Source organism: Engraulis encrasicolus, chromosome 12 (assembly GCF_034702125.1).
Source record: "Engraulis encrasicolus isolate BLACKSEA-1 chromosome 12, IST_EnEncr_1.0, whole genome shotgun sequence".
Taxonomy (NCBI): domain Eukaryota; kingdom Metazoa; phylum Chordata; class Actinopteri; order Clupeiformes; family Engraulidae; genus Engraulis; species Engraulis encrasicolus.
In genome coordinates this window covers 28,855,984-28,861,594 of record NC_085868.1, presented here as the reverse complement: position 1 = coordinate 28,861,594, position 5,611 = coordinate 28,855,984, and the positions used below count along the sequence as shown (strand labels likewise).

The 5,611-nt window shown below is 41.0% G+C and overlaps 1 long non-coding RNA gene across 1 annotated transcript; it reads right to left on the bottom strand.

The window, feature by feature from the left end:
- Positions 1-2,746: 2,746 nt before the first annotated feature.
- Positions 2,747-4,295, bottom strand: LOC134459670 (uncharacterized). The gene is made up of 3 exons (XR_010036855.1): positions 4,207-4,295; positions 3,419-3,491; positions 2,747-2,872 (listed from the first exon to the last, which is right to left on the bottom strand). It is a non-coding gene; the product is annotated as an uncharacterized LOC134459670 (long non-coding RNA).
- Positions 4,296-5,611: the final 1,316 nt, after the last annotated feature.

Genomic DNA, 5,611 nt, shown 5'->3' with positions numbered 1-5,611 from the left:
GGGTTGGTTGGTTGTCTCCCACAGGACTGATTGTGTTTAACTTTGTTCATCTCTTTTGGCCTATACCCTATAGCAAGTGTGTGTGTGTGTGTGTGTGTGTGTGTGTGTGTGTGTGTGTGTGTGTGTGTGTGTGTGTGTGTGTGTGTGTGTGTGTGTGTGTGTGTGTGTGTGTGTGTGTGTGTTCGTGTGCGTGTTCGTGTGTGTGTGTGTGTGTGTGTGTGTGTGTGTGTGTGTGTGTGTGTGTGTGTGTGTGTGTGTGTGTGTGTGTGTGTGTTCGTGTGTGTGTGTGTGCATGTGTGTGTGTGCGTGTGCATGTTCGTCTGCCTGCGTGTGTGCATGTGTGCGTGCGTGCATTCGTCTTTCAGACTGTTTCTCTTTTCTTTTTTTAACATTGTTCTTTTGGCCCACCACCACACTAAGAAGTCAGGGCTTTGGCACCGATCAGCTAACAGTACAACACATGAAGGAAGCCAACAAAGGGGCTTGGTGGCAAGCTGTTAAGCATTAGGGGCGTTCGGGGCCTTCTTCACTGCACCGCAGCCAGCCCAGAGCGGATTAGAAACAGCAAGACGATGGTGACTGACGAGGGCCAAGAACCCGTCAGGTGTCTCCCAACGTGCAGGGAAGCCAACAAGGGGGGCAAAGGGGTCAGTTGTCCCAGGTGAAGGGAGAAGGGAAGGCCAAAATGGGGTCCTCATTGCATTATACACACAGTAAATTTGGCAGTGTTAATTCAAAACTTAGAAAGTTGACTTAATATCTTACGTATCTATGCATTGGGATTGAGGGATTGGGGGGGCGGGGGCGGGGGGGGGGGGGGGGGGGGGGGGGGGGGGGGGGGTCTTTCAGATTACTTTGTCCTGGACCCGGGCAAAGCTGTCAGCTGACCTCGGTTAGTCCCTCGTGCAATATTTCAGGCCGAGATCCAGCCTTGTTTGTTTGTTTAAACATCTCACCTGGCTCCCTTGGTAATATCAATGTTGTCAGAGTTGATATTAGCCCGCGGACTAACGGTGCGACATACATGCTCTTGTGTGTGCGGCTAATATACCCCAGAGACACTGCTGATTCTACTATGTGCTTGCTAACTCTTGTTTTTTTCTTTCTCTCTCTCTCTCTCTCTCTCTCTCTCTCTCTCTCTCTCTCTCTCTCTCTCTCTCTCTCTCTCACACACACACATTTCTTTCTCTTTCTCTCTCCCACCTCTTTCGCTTTCACACTTATATAGGCTTTATTTTGTCACTTTTTGTTTTTGCACGCACACACACACACACACACACACACACACACACACACACACACACACACACACACACACACACACACACACACACACACACACAGACACACACACGCGCGCACAGTTGCACACATACACACACACACACGCACATAGATAATCCAGCGAAGTTACTGAGAAAGAGAGCAAGTCTGAGAATGAGAGAGATGAGAGACAGAGAGAGAGAGAGAGAGAGAGAGAGAGAGAGAGAGAGAGAGAGAGAGAGAGAGAGAGAGTATAAAAATATGCCATGTTCGTATATATGAAATCATCCGAAGAAACCTGGCCCCACTTATGTCCACTGGGCTAAGACGGTGTACAAAGCAAGGGAGGCGTTGCCTTGACATACTACTACACTCTTAAAAAAGATTGGTTAAAATAAACAAAAAATTAGTAGTTTTTAACCGATCTGTTCGATTAATATGTGTCCGAGAAAAATATTAGTCAAAATAACCGATTAGACTTTAGTTAAAATTTCAACCAATCTAGATCGGTTAAAAAACTAACCAATTCTAAATCGGTTGTTTTGACCAATAGATTGGTTATGTTTAACCAATCTTTATAAGTCAAAAATGTACCAATCCCCCAATGGTTGTTTTGACCAATTTGTTCGATTAATATGTGTCCGACACAGATATTGGTTAAAATTTTAACCGATTTGCTTGGTTAGATGGACACTGCAATTACTTCACTCCAAATTAACAGTTTCAAAGCTATATCAATCATAACCAATAACCAAGATTTGAGTTTGTTTTCACAAAGTTTATTAACAAGTTAATTTCAAAAGGCTTTAAAGCACTGATCTGAAATGATGGGGATACAGTAACTTACAGCAATCTGTTCCTTCCCAACACTGATGATGGTAAAGTTGTGTGGACACAACAAAAAGACAGGCTGGTAGGGACATTTAAAAAAAAAAAGAAAAATCAAAAGCAGAGGTAACATTTTATGCTTGGTGAGCCATTTTCAACGAAAATTCAAATTACAAATGCATGCATATCCTGTGACTATTACTTACTTACAAAACGTTAAGGTTGTGCTTGACAACCGGAGAAAACCTCAGAGTAAACATGATCTTACTTTAAGTTATATTCAAAGAACAGTACATTTTTGCAAAACAAGGAGGCAAGTATCACTTAGAATGGCATACAATGCTGTTTCTCCAGTACCAGGTAAATTACCTGAATTTGCATAGGATGTAGTCTGCATGTCAGTGGAATCAGAAGATATTAAAATACACATGGTGTGGAGTGGTGGTGTCTGCGTAGATGTTTAAAAAAATGTCCAGTGACTACAGAGCAACTTGAAGTGAGAAATGTTCCAGTACCTTGGCCCACTTGTTGGTTGAGATGGTTATATCGTACACATATTCAAAAGAGGCAAAAACAGAGTTAAACTGTGGGATATGCCAAGTTACACACCCAATAGAGCATGAAAAGCTTGTCACTGTCAGTCAGGCAATCACCAACAGGAATGGTTACGTTGTCATCCATGGCAGTGATGACACTGCCGTGTCAAACTCTCGCCTCCTAGTAGTGGGGTCCTTGAAACCTTCTCAGTGTCAGTGCCGAGGGATGCAAAGTTGGTTCCAGTCTGAAAGAATTTTTAAGATTTGAGAGAGAGAGAGAGAAAGAGAGAGAGAGAGATACATCAATGGTGCTTAGCCCCATAATGCACGCCATACCATCTGAAACATGCTGTAATAGTCATTGAAAGGTTAATTGCCAGTACTACTCTACTATGACATAACATAGGGCCTTTAGTAATGCACTGCGACTCAGTAATTGCCATTCTGGTAACCACAACATTTATAACGCCCTGTTTTAACCCCTTAATGCGCGCCGTACCTCCAGTGGCACGCTGTAATAGTCATTGAAATGTACCTACCATGGCGCCACAATACTATGACACAACACAGGCCCTTTAGTAACGCACCACGACTTGGTCATTACCATACTGGTAACAACAAGGGGCTAACAGGTTATATAGAAAGCTTTACTCTACTGAGTGAACGGTATAAATAATGCAGTATCAGGAAGCTTAATTAACACCAAGTATAGCCAAAATCAACAATGCACACAACTATATCGTGACTTGTTCTTTCTAAATAAAGGTTAAAAAAATGTCTGGCAGACGTACCAAACTTGGCATCTCCAGAAAGCGTGAAAATTTCTCAAAGATGTCACGCATGGAGGGGGAGTCCTCAGCGATCCTGAAAAATACAACAAATTGAATCAATGAAACGGTGGGCTCAGTGTCATAGGCCTAACAGCAGAAGGCACCAAGGGTGTGTTTGTAAACTGCCGCTCTGAGCACACAACAATTGGTAATGTCATGTATGAGCAGTGGTGGACAAAGTAAAAGTAAAAGTTTTTTTTTTTTAAACGGTTTCTTTCCAACACAGGTAACTTATCTGACGATCTAACTTGTCTTACGATAAGCTGATTTTGCACATGTTGAATTGAGTTTGTGGTGGGTCCTTGTTTGGTTTTTATTGTTTTTCAGTAACAACACAGTCTATCTCAATAGGTAGGTATACTGGAGCAAACGGTGTAACAGCTATGTAATATCATGTGCTACTGTTGTAATTACACCACAAAAGTACTATTACTTTGTCCACCACTGTGTGCAAGTGTGTTATTCAGACTGTTAGATAGTAGACATTTGAAACACACATTTGGTGCAGATTCATAAAAAAAATGCTAACATTTACAAACTGATTTTTCTCAGCATTTTTAGACATGGTGCTACAAAGGGGATCAATGTAGGCTACTGTAACCAGGCAGCTGCCATTATTCCTTAACTATCCTCTCAAAATAACACACGGCATGAACAGGACGCATCTCTGATTAACAGTGTGTGCTTCAAACTGTTAAGACATTTGAAACACACATACATGTGGTGTAAATTTGTGAATGGTTGCTAACCTTTAGAAATTCTGTCAATGTTCAGAAGCATTTGCAGATATGGTCCACTACGACCAGAGCTACCATCCAGCAATAAGGATATCTTGGCCATCTTCTCAGATGCATACTCTCAGCTGCAATAATAACACAACATTAGTATGCATCTCATATTGACAGCATGAAATACAGAGCAAGTTAGAACTTCGACTTTTTAAAAATACATGGATAGGTTTTGTGTGACTTTATAAACTTAAACTCACCTCTTGCAACAGTGTTTATTTCTCTGAGGTACACCACACCAGAGGAATCACTCCGTGTAATCAGCCAGCTTCCATGTAGGATCCTTCAGCAATATTCTGTCATCTGCAAAGCAAGACAGCACAAAACATGAACATGATTATGTATCAATATGCCTAATTATTACACAAAAATAAAGTTTGAAAAATGATAACACCACCATGACACAATAGGCTGAATAGGCCTACAATATGAAACATCTATAAGATGCATTTCTTAAATTGTTTTCATTGATCATTTTCCCACACGGATTGACACCAGATGGCTCAAAGAATTCAGTGTGCTAAGCTAGAGGGCAAAAAGAACAGATTATATATCTTTCTGGATATTTTACTCATCACTTGAAATGAAATCTGATGCATAGCCCACTTGTTAAGACCTCTAAAATCACTAGGCCTACAAGTAGATCCAAAAAGGATGGGCAAAGAAATAAAAATATTTATTGCAGTAACCATACAAATTAAGCATCTTTGATCAAGCCAAAAATTAAGTACCCTACACATCTGGGTGTTCCTGGGCTCATTATTTCAGGAGAAATCTGTCAAATAGGTAATGCCTATTTATTGAAAAGAACACGATCTGATGGCTGACAGTGGTTTCTCCCTGAACAGAGAGAACAGCCCACAGAGTTGGTAGTAACAGAATGGGACAAAACAGCACACTGTGTGCACAATAACAAGTTCAGTTTACTTACTCACTTCCTTTACACAACGAACAGGGAAAGGCACATGTGTTAAAACATACTTCAGAGCAAGTGTATAGTCAAAATGAGTTCGTTTCTAACAATAAAAATCAGGCAAAAGTTGTGGCTACTTCAAGCGTCTGAGTCAGCTAAAAGATAAGCCGATGTTGCTAACGAACTTCTAGCTAGCTCTTCTCTCTGGTATTTGTGTTTTACTTTGGCTCAAGTACATTAACTGGATATCTTCAGAGCATAATTATACTCAAAGGGAGTTCGTTTCTAACAAAAAAAAGACTTTAGCTAGCTAATGTTGCTAGCGGACAAGAGATTCATTATTCAGTTTGGCTAGCTCAAATGTTGCTAGCGGACATTTAGCTAGCTCTTAACTTTGGCGCCAACAGGCTTACAACACTAACTTGGCATGTTGTAACTTCAGAACAAAATTAT